This window comes from Heterodontus francisci, chromosome 13 (assembly GCF_036365525.1).
Source record: "Heterodontus francisci isolate sHetFra1 chromosome 13, sHetFra1.hap1, whole genome shotgun sequence".
Taxonomy (NCBI): Eukaryota; Metazoa; Chordata; class Chondrichthyes; order Heterodontiformes; family Heterodontidae; genus Heterodontus; species Heterodontus francisci.
In genome coordinates, this window is record NC_090383.1 from 47734327 (window position 1) to 47750195 (window position 15869).

General features: G+C 48.1%; 1 protein-coding gene across 1 annotated transcript in view; it reads right to left on the minus strand.

The window, feature by feature from the left end:
* Positions 1 to 1889: 1889 nt before the first annotated feature.
* zdhhc14 (zinc finger DHHC-type palmitoyltransferase 14) overlaps positions 1890 to 15869 on the minus strand; it is a 336569-nt gene continuing 322589 nt past the window's right edge. The window contains exon 12 of the transcript XR_010976199.1: positions 1890 to 1935. The gene's annotated coding sequence lies outside the window, so the exon portion shown is untranslated. The remainder of the gene's footprint in view (positions 1936 to 15869) is intronic.

The following is a 15869-nucleotide window of genomic DNA, read 5'->3' on the forward strand; positions in this document are numbered from 1 at the left end:
GTGTAGCGAAGTCGTTGCAGGATTCTCTCGAAGGGGTGGATTTTCAGCAGATCTCGAAGTTAGTTGCTTGTAGTCTTATTACTAGGAGGTTGGTTTTCTGCATTGGTGGATTTGAAAAGGATTCCAGTTTTAAGGCATAGGTATTTTGCCTTTGCTGCTGTCTCTGCAGCTCTGGTTTGAAGACTGCCTCAGGCTCTTCCTGGTGCTGGGAGTAATAAGATTTGATATCCGTGATTAGTTTTGGTTGGGTGACCATCTAATCAACACTCCTATTGTCCACCCAGAATGATTTGAAGTTTGAAGTCATTACTGCACAATGGGAAATGGATGGTGGCCATTCACATCTACTTTGATTTAACTGGTTTCTTACAGCTCTCTGTTGAGTTTTGAGCTCGGAGACAGTGAGTCTAGGAATCCATAGTTTTGGGTAAAACCACAAACAATAGGAGGTGTCAAATAAAAACAAAGTGCTGGAAATACTCAGCAGGTCTGGCAGCATCTGTGGAGAGAGAAGCAGAGTTAACGTTTCAGGTCTGTGACCTTTCATCAGAACTGGCAAAGTTAGAAATGAAATAGGTTTTAAGCAAGTGAAGTGGGGAGGGTTGGGGGGGGGCGGGGGGGGGGGGGGGAGAACAAAAGGGAAAATGTGTGATAGGGCAGAGGGCAGGAGAGATTAAATGACAAAGGTGTCATGGGGCAAAGGGAGTGGTAATGGTTGTGGTGAAAGACAAAACATTAGTCCAGAGTGAGTGATAATGGCAGAATAATGAACAGCTCTGTCCAAAAGCACAAACATGAAAAACCAAGTTTAAGGCAGGCACGTGGTTAAAAAATAATAAAGCCAGTCATGCTCTGAAATTGTTGAACTCAGTGTTGAGTCCGGAAGGCTGTAGAGTGCTTAATCGGAAGATGAGGTGCTGTTCCTCGAACACTGCAGCAGGACAGAAATGTGGGCATGAGAGCAGGGTGGTGGATTGAAATGGCAAGCTCGGGGTCATGCTTGCGGACTGAGAGGAGGTGTTCCACAAAGCGATCACCCAATCTGCATTTGATCTCCCCAGTGTAGAGGCGATCACATTGTGAGCAGTGAATACAGTATACTAAATTGAAAGAAGTACAAGTAAATCACTGCTTCACCTGAAAGGAGTGTTTGGGGCCTTGGATAGTGAGGAGAGAGAAGGTAAAAGGGCAGGTATTACACCTCCTCCAATTGCATGGGAAGGTGCCGTGGGAAGGGGACAAGGTGTCGGGGGTAACAGAGGAGTGGACCAGGGTGCTGCAGAAGAAACGATCCCTTTGGAATGCTGACGGGGGAGGGGAGGGGAAGATGTGTTTGGTGGAACAGTCCATGTTTAAAGTTTTGAATAAGACATGCCTTTACTGAGCATGACACAAGGCATACCTCCCTGCTGACCTGAGAAGACAAGGGTCTGGTGGATAATCTAGGCACCTTGTCCCCCTCTCGTCTTGCCACTGCTACACTGAGTTAAAGGCCAAGGTGATGGCATCCACTGACTGGTCTGCTGGATTTGGCTTTCTGTGAAGGTTGCCAATCCCTCGATGGAGGAAGCCAACTGCACTCCCATCGGAGACATAGCAGCACTCATGGCCCGGAGGGACTCCTCCATTGTCCAGCATGGGTGAGCATAGCCTCTGGAAACTCTGCCAGATGTTCCATCTCTTATTGCTGCAGCTGTTGCTGTGTCGCAGCCAGCTTCAAAAGCACATCATCAGCCTGGGGCTCAGTATGGGCCTGGCATCATCTTTAATGTGCTCAACAGCCTGTGACCCTGAATCTAATCGCAAACTCACCGACATGAGAGTATCTGCGCAGATGGGAGGGTGCGGGGTAGTGGCGGGATGTTGCACCCTCTGAGGAGCCCTCCTTCACCCCTCTGCCAGTCTTGGCCCTCTCTTTAATGTGTGCAGTTTTCACTGGAGGCACAAGAAGGAAGACTGTTAGTTTCCCGATGGAGACAAGCACAATGCTTATACTGGTGGAGGTCCAGTGTCTCAGGATGGGGACACACAGAGGCCACCTGCATACAGCCATTCTCAAGGGACCTTGTGGGTGTCAAGGAACACCAAAGGGCAACTCTTACTGAAAGGCAGCCAAGCCTTAGACAGGATATGCTGCTGCCTGGACGCCTTGCCACTGACTAGGTGATCACTCCCTCTGCACCAAGCTAACCCTCTCACCATATCACATGCACGCCCCAAAGGGAAATGAAGTATGGAGTACTCAGCCTGATGGACCAAATTAGGTCATTGACATGCTTTTGACACTGGATCCAGGTTCTTCGGGTGACCCCACAGCTGCTGACCTCCTCTGCAGTCTCTGCCCAGGCTTGCTTGGTCAGGCAGGGCTCTCTCCTCCTCCCATGCCTTGTGAAGAGGACCTCTCACCTTGCCTTTGCAGCAGGGATGGACAGCGTGTCTGTGCATGGACACCAGTGTTTGTGGTAAAAGATTTTGTAGTCTGTGACTAGTAATTTGAGGGATGGGAAATTTCCCATTGGCTTCTTCTTTACGACCAGACCAACTTTAAAAAAAGTCGCAGCCATCAGTGTCACAGCTGTCAGGTGCTGACAGCAGAGACAGACCTCTGAACTTCGGACAGATTCAGGATTTTCCGGTGGGTTCAGTTTTTTTAAAAAGGCGCCAGAACACTACAAACTTCCAATTCTTGATAAGCACGAGGGTTAGAGGTACTTGAGGGTATGTTGGAATGTGGAGTTGAGGTTACAATCAGATCAGCTATGATCTTATTGAATGGCGGAGCAGGCCCGAGGGGCCGAGTGGCCTACTCCTGCTCCTAATTCATATGTTCATATGTATGTAACCACAGAGTTGCTCTGCTGAGAGTTGCCACTTCTTGCAACTGTCAGAGAGAGAGGGGGGGGGGGTGGAGAGCAGGGGAGAGACGGAGAGAGGGGGCAGAGAAAGAGCGGGGACAGAGTGAGAGGGCAGACATAGGGGTAGGGAGAGAGAGAGAGAGAGGAAGGGAGAGAGGGGAGGCAGAGCAAGAGAGGGGGCAGAGAGAAAGGAGGGGGGAAGAGAGGGAGAAAGAGAGAGGGGGGCAGAGAGAGGCAGGAAGCAGAGAGATAGAGGGCCAGAGAGAGGGGGCAGAGAGAGATGGGGGGAGAGAGGATGGACAGAGAGAAAGAGGGGAGGACAGAGAGAGGGGGGGGGGAACAGAGAGAGGGGGGGGGACAGAGAGAGAGGGGGGGGGACAGAGAGAGGGGGGATAGAGAGTGATGGGGACAGAGAGAGAGGGAGGACAGAGAGAGAGTAGGACAGAGAGAAAGAGGGTGACAGAAAGAGAGAGGGGGGACAGAAAGAGAGAGGGGGGACAGAAAGAGAGAGGGGGGACAGAGGGAGAGATGGAGGACAGAGAGAGAGTGGGGATAAAGAGAGAAGGGGTGGCACAGAAACAGGAGATGACACGGGGAGTTGGCGGACACATGGGGGGGGGGGTGCAATGACACAGAGAAGGAGGAACAACACAGAGAAGTGAGGGAACAATACAGTGTAGGGGGCAGAACACAGAGAAGGGGGACAAAGAGAGTGAGGGGGGAAAAGGCCAGAAAACAAGAGGAGGGGGAGAGAGCGACCAAGATCACTCCTGACAGATGGACATCTATCCGGAATACTCCGCATTGCTACAAGTGTGCAGCAGGCGTTGACTACTTGTGTAAGCAAATACAATGCCAGGTATTTCACTAAATCGGTGTCCAGCATGCCTTTAACCTTGTGTTTTAAAATAACCTGGCAGCTACGTTATTTCAAAACACAAGTTTAAAGGCTTGTGTTATGTAAACTCATTTTAAAATGGCACATGTCACTTAAGGAAGGTCTCTATTACTACACTCTGGCATGCATTACTTTCACTTGGGACACAAGCTAAGCCTATTCGTATGTATGTAACTACAGAGCTGCTCTGCTGAGAGTTGCCACTTTTTGCAACTGTCAGAGAGAGAGGGGGGAGGGTGGGAGAGAGAAGGGGAGAGAAGGAGAGAGGGGGCAGAGAGAGAGGGGTGACAGAGAGAGACAGACAGACAGGGGGAGGCAGAGAGAGAGAGGAAGGGAGAGAGGGGAGGCAAAGCAAGAGAAGGGGCAGAGAGAGAGAGAGGGGGGAAGAGAGAGGGGGACAGAGAAAGGGGGACGGAGAGAGGCAGGAAGCAGAGAGACATGGGGGGAGAGAGAGGAGGGAGAGAGAGGGGTTGAAAGTTGCTGGACTTTTATTTCTATATAAATGTCCATTGCTATCCATTTGGAATCACATTATTCCAGAATGTGTACTGAGGGGAAAACAGGCAAGAAAATCCAAGGAATCTCCAGACGTCAGCACTGTAAGTTCCTCATGAATACAACAGTATGGTGTAATGGGGCTGAGTCATATTGGCAAAAACAGGATGCTGCTGACCCATATACAATAGTTAGTAAATACAATGTAAAGGATAGCTTTAATAAACCTAATCTATGATAAACTGTCAAAGATTCCTTAACAAAATCCATGCCAGGACTGGTTAGACCAGCTGGTCACATGACTAACTAGCTGTTCCAGGGTCTTTTGAGCTAGCCAGAGAGAGTTTGAACTCAGAAAGACTGTTTGCTCCTGCATTGAGAAGATCTCTCCTATCTGCTTCTACCTCTTTCTCACAAGCCTCTGAATCCACTGAAGAAACATGAACCCCAAGAGAGAAAATTCTCCTACAGTGAACAAAGTTTAAGAATAATACTGGGCCCCAATGAAAAGCAAGATCTACCTACATTCAAGAACGCGACAGTGAGTTCGAGGACCCATAACAAAAACTCTTCAGATATTGCCTCAAACTTTTCCACTTTATTTTTCTTCTCTTTTCTGTCTCAATTTGCATATGTGTATCACGTATGCATGCTAGGGTGGGCGTGTCGTGTATCCGTAGGCATCAACCAAATTAAAGTTTAAGTTCAAGTTTAATAAATTTCAACTTTTCTTCTTTAAACCAAAGAAAACCTGTTTGTGCTGGTTTCTTTGCCTTATAATTGGAAAGCAGTGAACAAGGATTCACCAAGGGGGAGCTTAAAAACACGGTGTGTTTAAAATTAAACCCCGAGACACCTTTCTGACCTGGTTGTAATAGAAAGACTGAGATGTAGACATGTGAATTTAAGAGAATCACTTTATTGGAGGAACTGAAGGGCATTTGTAATTGTGGTTATCTAATTTTGTCATTAGTTTTGGTGAGTAAATGACATTTTGTTCACGAGCGATTCTGTTGTTTCTGTATCTTAGAATCCAGGACCTGGTTTAACAGCCTGTCAAGATGAATAAACTAGCCTTGGCTGCCTAGCATTAATCTCTCTGTCCCTTCCTATCCCACTCTGCTTTTCTGTTTTACATGACTCTTCTGAAGTACTATTTGCTTCACCCTATAAAATTCTCCTGATTTGGAGATCACTGTCCTTTTGATGGCTGCCGTCACCAGACACGTATTACAAGCAGGGGGAGAGGTTTCACAAACAGAGACCATCACGAGTTAAACTGTCTTGTGACAACAGCAGTGCAAGAAATGGTCTGTCTTCCTATTGCTGATTTTTCTACTGCCTCACCTCAGTAACCACAGTAACAATCCTCTCTTTCAGTTTCAAGATTTATTGGATGAATTTGCATTCCTGACACAGTGTGAATCCACAGAGCTCATCTGATAAGGTCCATCTACCACCCCATGACATGGTGACATGCTCTATTCTGTCAGTAAAAGGAATTCACATTGGCATTGCATACTATTTTGCATGCTAACTAGCTAATACAGTTGTGCTGTTCTCCATTGATGTTTGCATGCTTAGTTTATTTATAGGGAGACATGTATTTTAAATCGGACTGTGTTTTGATGGCATTAGATTGGCTTTACACTTTATATACAGCTTAATTGCCCCCATGCCTGTGGCTGAGTCAATAATTTTGTCAAATGTCCATGGCGCAACATGTTGGTGCCTATCCCTGCCTTGCAGGCTGGAGGAGAACCTGCAGGGAGGCATCGCTGAACCATGTGGCCACCCAGGTTCCTCTTTCTTCCATTGTATGTATTGCCTCACAGGGAGCTCCTTGGTAAATTGAATGAGAGGAGCAGCAGCAGGATGATTGAAGGCACCTGTTGCAGAGTGTCTCCAGGCAGAAGTGGCAGGTTACACTAAGGCAACAAAAACAGGAAGGACTGCTTATTCACACAGGGAAAAATGCAGGGCTGGCTGCCCTTTAAATATGGTGCCAGCACCTGCCGCAGCAGCAGCTGACACTGATCTCACCACCTCCGTTCCCGCCTCGGGCCCCAGATTGGATGGCTCCTGTGCTGCGTGGTGATTAATTGGTTGGCCACCTAACTCGATAACGGAAACGGCACCCGCATCTGGTGCTGCCGCAGTGACCTGCACCATCGCCATAAAATCCATCGCGTAGAGCAAGGCAGTTATGATGAACCTTTTTAACACACTAGTTCAGCCACAACTGGAGTATTGTGTCCAAAATCTGGGCACCATACTTTAGGAAGGATGTGAAGGCCTTAGAGAAGGTGCAGGAAAGATTTACAAAAATGGTTACAGGGATGAGGGATTCAGTCATGTGCACGGATTGGGGAAGCTGGGGTTGTTCTCCTTAAAGCAGAGAAGGTTGAGAAATTTGATAGAGGTGTTTAAAGTCATGAGGGGTTTGGATAGAGTCGATGGGGAGAAACTGTTCCCTTTGGTGGAAGGGTCAAGAACCAGAGGACACAAATTTAAGATGATTGGCAAAAGAACAAGATGACATGAGGAAAAACATTTTTATGTAGCGAGTGGTTATGCTCTGGAATCCTCTGCCTGAAAGGGTGATGGTGAGACAATCATGACTTTCAAAAGGGAATTAGATAAGTACTTGTGTCAGGCAAATCCCCCACCTGCCAAGATTGAGGCACACATGATTTTTGCCACATGAACATTAAAACTTGAAAAATTGCAAGCCCCGGACTGGAAAGACACTTGCATAGTAACAGACGGTGCTGAAACAATGGGAATCCAGTAGTTGCTTGCCCAATACACAGAAGTGGTCAGACCAGTTTTAGTCACATGACTAAGTGGCTGTTGCAGAGGTTGGAACTGAGAGTTTTAAATTGGAGAAAACAGTACTTGAGATCAGAAAGCTGTGTGCTCATGGACTGAGAACATCTCCTCTCCTGTCTGCCGTCATCTTGCTCTCACCAGCTTTGGAAACCATTGAAAACACGTAAACTCAAACAGAGAAAAAGTCTCCTACGTGAACAAGGTTTAAAAGGAACACTGGGCCCCAACGAAACGCAAGACCATATCTTCAATCAAGAACTACAGCGAGCTCGAAGCACAGTAACAAGAGATTGCCTCAAACTGTTCTACTTATCTTTTCTTCTGCTCTTTTCTGTCCCTATTTGCATGTGTGGATCGTGTGTGCATGCTAGCGTGGGTGCGTCGTATGTCCATAGGTGTTAACCGTATTAGAGTTTAAGTTTAAGGTTTAATAAATTTCTTCTTTCTTCTTTAAACCAAAGAAAGCCTGGTTGTGCTCATTTCTTTGCCTTATAATTGGAAAGCTGTGAACAAGAATTCACAAAGGTGGAGCTCAAAACACAGTGTGTTTAAAATTATACCCTGTTACAATAAGATCAGGTGAGGATAGTAATGGACCCATAGACACCTTTCTCACCTGGCCGTAACACTTGAAAGAGAGAAAAATTGCATGGCTATGGAAAGGGTGGGGAAGTGGGACTAGCTGGATTGTTCTTTGAGGGAGCCTGTACAGACTCGACAAGCCGAATGGCCTCCTTCTATGCTGTAAGTATTCTATGATTCAGTGCAAGAAACTCAAGTTCTTTGCAGGTTAGGTCTCGAGTGGATCCAGTGATAAGTTTAAGGACTGAAGTAATTCAATCTTGATTTGATCGGTCATTTGCAACTTCACAGCTTCAGTGCCAACTTTTTTGACTACGGCAACTGTAATCATTGATAAGAAATGTTTCCTGACTGCAACTGATAAAGAAATATTTACATTCGCCTATGTTGCAATGTAGTCTAAGTGGCCTGACAGAGATCTTAATTGAACTTGAAATTTGTTGGAAACTCAACTACTCAGATATTATACAAGACTTTGAGCTAAAGCATGAAAAGCTGGTTTCTGAGTTTTCATATACTCATGTACTGAAATAGCACAAACCTTTATAATCCTTTGATGTCATTTATTCTTGTGTTACCTATTGCTTATCATTTTGTCAACTATTTTTATATCACTTATTGCAAACATATGTGTACGTGTGTGAATTTGACAGCAGGTTAAGTAGGTAATATTTAGTATCATTATCTAGTAAAATGTAGGGACTTCAAACCAAACATTTGCACAGGGCCCCAGCAAGGCAAGGCAGACACCTTGGGCTGGATTTTATCCGGCCAGCAAGAACAGAAGTGGAGGCGTGGTGGGCCGAAAAACTGGGGTGGACGCTCTCGGAAACCCGGCAATGTGGCATCAGTTACGGATTTTGTCAGCGGCAGGAAAGCTCCAAGGCGACGTTGCTGCCACAACACGGTGGGAGTGCAATTATAAATGCTAAACAGCTAGTTAGAATGCATTTCCATTGAATTGAACACAATTTTATGGAGGGTTTTAAATTTAGTCAATGGCGTATGGGGATCATGTGCCTTCAGATCCCCGGCCCTTTAAAGGTGGTGGCACCGAGGTGAGGCCGTAGTGATGCCGCAGGAAGGTTGTCATGAGGAGCAGTGGATAGGGGAAGAGGGGTAGCGGAGGCCCTTGTCGGCCTGTAGTGCTAGGCTCTTTGCATGGCTGCAACTCAAAGGAAGCGATACCCTCAGCACAGGGTCTATAGGCCAAGGGTCAGCTTCCTTGACCTCTCTGAACAGCAGTGTCCCCGAAGGTTCAGGCTCTTCCATCAAGTGGTCCAGACCTGTTCAGCCTTCTGGAAGCAGACCTCTGCTCAAGAGGAACAGGTGGCCACCCATTGCCCGTGGTGGTCAAGGTGACCACAGCCCTTAGGGCTGGATTTTGTGCTCAGCCTGAAGGTGGGTTTTATGGCTGGGGGGGGGGGGGGGGGGATGGGCGGAGAATTGGAGCAGAATTGTCTGCCATGGAAACCGATGCCATAATGCCGGGTTCTGATCTTCCCAGAGGCGGTGAAATACCATGGCGGCACCTCTGTCATTCTGTGACAGAACCATAATTTAATATGTTAAATACTGCTTTGCATTAATTTTTCATGATCCTACCACCTGTTTGGAATCTTCTGCTTGACATGCGGCACTCACATGCCTTCACTTTCCCGTCCTTGAAAAGCTGCTGCTACTGAGGCGAGTCCTCAGTGCTTGCATAGGTTAGGTAAGTTGTGCCGTGCGATGTTGTTGAAATTTTTTCAAAATGGATATTTCCACTAAGGTTAATCTGTAGATGTGAGGGGAGGCTGGAATTCTGCAAGTGGATACTGTTGGGAGAGTGCAGGGGGAGCTCTGCAAGCGGATACTGTTGGGGGGGGAAGGCAGGGGAGACCTTTGCAAGTGGATATACACTGTTTGGGGAGGTGGGTGCAGAACTGGAAAACTGTATAGGTTGTTTTCTTCGGGGGTCCAGTGCAGGCAATTCAAATGGTATTCCAATGGTCATGATGGCTTGCACTTATTTAAAAGTTGTGAGGCCAACCTCAAACCATACCATAGAACTCATGCCAGAATACTGCTTAAGCAGGAATTAACACAAGTCTCTGCCCAGATAGGTGTACTTAACCTTTTTGAAGGAATCTGAAGTTACCAGGAGCATAGAGATGGGTATGATCCACCCTGTTTTCCTGGATCCCTTGCTGTGATGAGGCATCTCCGCCAGAGGCAGGCCCGAGAGGAATCTCCCAGACATGAGCAGCAGCTGCAAACAAGGCTCAGAGACACCAGCGAGTCTGTAGGACTCAGATGACACACCTGCAGATGTCTGAGCACCAGTGCCAGAGGCAACTGTGAATGTCCAGAGTGGTCGTCACACATCTCTGCACACTGCTGAATGACCCTATGCTTGGAGCCCTCAAAATTACCGTGGCCCTAAACTTTTACATCTCTGGATTATTCCAGGGATCAACTGGCGACACATGGAGTCTCTCAATCCGCAGTGCACCGCTGCAGCAGGCGGTGACTGATGCTCTGTTCAAGAAGTCCGGCGACTCTGTCCACTACAGGACTGACCCTGAGAGTCAGGCGAAAAGGCCAATGGATTTGGGGCCATTGTGGGATTCCCACAGGTCCAAATGTCATCGATTGCACACATGTGGCCATCAAGGTTCCCACGGACCAACCAGCTGCCTTCATAAACAAAAAGGGCTTTCAGTCCATCCATGTCCAACTAGTGTGCGACCACAGAAAGCATTTCCTACAAGTGTGTGCCCGCTTCCCGGGCAGCCGCCATGACTCATAGATACTACGCCAGTCCCAAGTGCCACTGCTTTTCACTCCTCCTGCTCACCTTCGGGGTGGATTCATGGGGATAAGGGCTACCCCGTTGATGATATGGCTTTTGACACTGGTGGGGAACCCCACTAATGATGCTGAAGAGCATTACAACGCCTGCTACAGCTCCACCCGAGCGACCATCGAGCAGGCCATTGGTATGCTGAAGATGCGGTTCCGCTGCCTCGATAGATCTGGTGGAGCCCTGCAGTATGCACCAGACAGGGTTGGGCACATTGTTGTAGTCTGTTGCATACTTCACAAAATCACAGTACAGAGGTGGAGGGGAGACCTTGCAAGATGAAGAATTATGGGAGCATGACACATCCTCCAACGATGAGAACACAGAGGGCACACAAGGACAGGCACGCATGGGAAATCAGAGAGCAGTGATGGAGACCCGACATAGTAAGCAGTGAGCAAGGGAGGCAAGGCAGAGACTGATTATTGGGCGCTTCCACAATCCATGAACTTCAATAAATATGTTTGCTAACAGAACTCACCATCATGCATGTAGTCTCAAGTCCTCTGCCTCTGTAACATTCTGTCTCTCCAGCATGACTGGCAACAACAAACTGAGCCATTGCCCATGTGACATCATTCGTGCAGTTACACCGCATGATTTTTGACACAGTAATGATGTCAGTGTTCACATTGGAAATACTGTAAGACTTATGGTGTAATCTAAAGAAACATAATCACTCCATGGTGGAATGAAGCTTTCAGACAATAAAGGCTGATGATGGGCAGGAAAACACATTTAATTAAAATACATTGGATATATCTGTCTCACCGTGAATACCCATATGCGTCAAGCTGTCTTTTTAATAGATTTGTGGGTGCTCCTTTGCAGTGTTACCTCTGCGCTGGAAGCTGGACTGGAGGCTGCTGATCAGGTTGCTCCTTGGCACGGGATGACCTCGGCAGTTGTCTTCTGGCTGCCTGAGGCCTGGAATGTCCACAGGCGTCGCAGCTGCTGGAGCTGGACTCATTGGCGGAGGGGCTGAGGAGCTGGTGTCCACATTTGAAACACCCTGAGAGGAGACCCCAGATGTGGAGTGCGGACTCTCCTCCTCCCTCTCAAGGCTCATTGGAGCCTCACGACTCTCCAGAGAAGGACCAGGAGCGGGAACACTCTCCATGCTCCTCGTCCGTCTCTAGCCCTGCCACTGCTGATTTGAAATCATGGCCAAGGCGAGGGTTTGCAGGTCATGGTGCATCTATGGAACGTGACTCTCCATGAGGGTCGCCAACCTCTCGATGGATGAAGCCATGCGCTCACATGCCTAAGACATGGCAGCGGTTATGGCATGGATGGACTCCTCCATTGTCCACTCATGGCTGTGCATGACCTCTGGCATCTCTGCCAGATGTTGCCTTACCTCCTTCTGCAGCTCCAGCATGCCCTGTGCTGTCGACACCAGAGGCTCGTCATTGGCCTGGGGCTCAGTATGGGCCTGGCCACCCAAAGTTCTCTGACTGTCAGAGGCCTCAGCTGTCTCAGCCTCAGCCAGCTGATCTGGTGCATGTGTGGTGCTCTCACCAGCTTGAGACCCCGAATTTAATGCCGATCGGATACTCACCGAGGTGAGAGTATCTGGGCTGGTGGCAGGTGCTGGAGTGTCATGGGAAGGTGCATCCTCTAAGTGTAACTCTTCCTCAGAGGTTGCCGTCGTTCCCTCGATGTCTGCAAGCATTTGCGAGCACTGCCCTGCAAGATACAATGTGAAGAACAGACATTTAGGTGTTATGGTACATATGTTGCAATGATGACAGCATAGCATTTGCATATGAAATGTTATTTCAATTCATTCTGTGTCTGTCAATATTCACCCTCCTCAACAGGGATCCTGAGCTCGATGTCCGATATGCCACATGCTCCTTGGCTCCCGGCTAAGTCCAGTGCCTCCTCTTCAGCCCGCGACAGAGGCCACAGGTCGGGCACCCCGCCACCGGTCCTGAACACCTCCTTACTATTGTAGGCCATGTTCTTCTGCAAGCTCAAGGATCCAGTCACTGTTAAGTTCCAAACATCTGTACAGCACATCAATGCTAACATGGGCCCCTCTTCTGCACCTGGGGGATGTCGCTGCTCTCATACTGGCTCTATCTGTCATGCGTTTAAACTGGGATAAGATAGAAACGAGGGGGACTGGTCTCACTCATGCAGTCTGTAACAGGGATAGGTACCAACATGTTGCACCATGAACATTCGACAAAATTATTGACTCAGTCACAGACATGGGGGCAATTACTTTGCCTATAAAGTGTCTAGCCAATCTAATGCTATCAAAACACAATCTGATTTAAAACGCATTTCTCCCTATTTAGTGAGATACCTGGCACTGTTTTTGCTTGCACAAGTAGTCAATGTCTGCCCACGCATTTGATGTAGTGATGTGGAGACTCCAGATGGATGTCCAGCTGTCAGGTGTGATCTTGATCTCTCTCTCTCCGTCTCTGTGTCAGTCCCTCGCCCCTCTCTGTGTCCATCTCCTGCCTTTCTCTCCCTTCTCTGTGTCCATCTCTGTCCCCTCTGTGTCCATCTCTGTCCCCTCTCTCCCGTGTCCATCCATCTCCCCCTCTCCCTCCCTCCTCTCTCTCTCACACCTCTCTCTTCCCCCCTTCTCTCTCTCCCCCCTCCTGCTCACTCTCTCCGCTCTCTCTCTCTCTGTCCATCCCTCTCACCCCTTCTCTCCCCCTCTCTCCATCCCTCTGCCTTCTCTCTCCACCACTTTCTCTCTCTCTCCTGCTGTCTCTCTCCTCCCTCCCTCTCTCTCTCCCCCTCCTTTTCTTCCCCCCCTCTCTCTGACAGGTGCAGAGAGCAGGAACTCTCCCCAAAGCAGCTTTGTGATTGGTCAGTTTTTTAAATAGTTCACAGCCTGCAGTTTTACAGCTGACAGGTGCTGGGAGCAGCAACAGCGGTTTCTGAACACAGGACAAGTTCGGGGTTGTCGGCGGACTTTTAAAAAAAAAAATCAGAACTCGCCAGAAAAACCCAAACTTGTCCTGAATTCAGAAGCCATGTTGCTGTTCCCAGCACCTGTCAGCTCTGAAACTGCAGACTGTGAATTTTTTCCAAGTCGGACTGATCTGCAAAGAAGAAGTCAATGGGAAATTTCTCATTCTTGAAATTACCAGTCACGAACCCCAAAATCTTTTACCATGGACACTGGTGTCCATGTACGGACACGTTGCCGACCACTGTTCTATAATCAGCTATCATTACACTGTGACCCTCCTATCATTAGAATGGCTGAAGGGCCTGTTTCTGTGCTGTATAACTCTATGACTCTAATCGTGCACCTAAATGCTTGTGGGCAAGCAGATCGCAGCAAGCTATGTGGAACTGCGCAACTTACCTTGGTTGAGCGTAGGAGGTCATTGACCCTCTTCCTGCACTGGTCCCAGTTATATTGGGTGACCTCACGAATGCTGACCACCTCTGCAATCTCTGTTCAGGCTTGCTTAGTCAGGCGGGAAGACCTCTCACTGGGGAGGAGGACCTGCCACCTTTCCCTTGCAGCCTAGAGGAGAATCGGCAGGGAGATATCACTGAACTGTGGGGCCACTCTTATTGTTACGTATGCCATGTTGGGAATGGTACCTGGGGGGATGTTTGCTGAGATACAAAATGAATTCAAAGCGAAGAAGTGTTGCTGCAACGTACTGATCTTGAATGCAAGGAGAGTAAATGCAGGGCTGGCACCCGATCCAACATCAGGTTATGCCGTTCACTCATCATCAGTGCCGCCCCTGCCACATGATTGGGTGGACAGCCACTGTTATTATGGTAAGTGGCTGCCCTCTGCATAATAGTGCCTGTCCAAGAAGCTTGCAATGCCCTCATCCAGGAATGCTTCAGCTCAGGGGGCTGCTTGCAGCATTGAAATCTTCCCATCACAACCCCTAGGCAAACTGCCCCCTCCCCCTGTCAACAGCAGGACACCTCCTCCCTACAGACACCCAGCAACCCATTCACCAGAATGAAACTGACCAGGGTCAATGGGGATCCAACAAATTAGATGCCATGACAATAAGCAGTTCATAAAACTTCATTCTTTCATTCAAATAAAGCATATCAATGTAACACTAATAATGTAATAAGCATCCAAGTGATTCCCTTTGTGCAACTAAGACCTTTTCCTTGTACATTTTTTATTACTTCTAGCTACCCCTCTGGCTGCAGCACAGTTCGAAGGTTCACCAAACTAATTCCTGAGATGGAGGATTGTCCTATGAGGAAAGATTAAATAGACTGGGCCTTTATTCTATGGTGTTTAGAAGAATGAGAGGTGATCTCATTCAAACATACAAAATTCTATCAGGGCTCGACAGGACAGATGTAGAAAGGATGTTTTCCTTGGCTGGGGAGTCCAGAACCAGGGGACACAGTCTCAGAATAAGGGGCAGGCCATTTAGGAATGAGATGAGGAGGAATTTCTTCACTCAGAGGGTGGTGAATCTTTGGAATTCTCTGCCCTAGAGGGCTGTGATGGCTCAGTCGTTGAATATGTTCAAGGCTGAGATCAATAGATTTGTACAGATTAAAAACATCATGGGATACGGGGATAGTGCAGGAAAGTGGTGTTAAAGTAGAAGATCAGCCATGATCTCATTGAATGGCAGAATGGGCTGAATGGCCTACTCTGGCTCCTATTTCTTAAGTTCTTAGTTAAAGGGAGGCTGCTTGTTCCACTGCTCTGACACATGAGATGCCCATGGCAGTTGTCCTCTGGGTTGTGGAGCTGTGAGGGCCCTGCCCCACAAAGCATGCAAATCAGAGATTCGGGTTCCTGGCCCAAAAATGATCCTGCCGTTCCAAGGTGAGAAGATTTCACCCAATGTCTCCCCTGTAGCCCCTGCCAGCTGCTCCACTCACACAGGAGGCCACATGCACAAAGCCACATGCACAAAGCATAGGGGGATGGACCGCACAGGCAGAGAGGTGTCTAGAGATTTCCTCCTCAGTAACGGATGCAGTGCTCACAAGAGAGAGAAAAAAATCTCTAGTAATGGCCGGTAGAGAGAGGACATCTGGCGAGATCTCTCTGCCTGTGCAGACAGTCCTGCCTTACCCCTGCACATGTACCCTGCTCTCCACTGTGTGTGTGGGTGGGATGGAGTCGTGGTTGGAGGAGGATGAGCGACTGCGTTAATATGAGCCTCAATATATCTTATTAATGCGCAGCAAGGTGTTTAGGTGTGTTTTCTTTTTTCTTCTTTCCTACAGAATTAATATTTGTCTTTTGGTGTATGAACAGTAGAATTTGGATCCTGTGGTACACACAAATTATTTCACTTGCCCCCTTCTTCCTCCTCCACCGCCTCACCACCCCCCCCACCCCCCCACTCCCCAGTCTCCTCAGTACACTGTTATGACC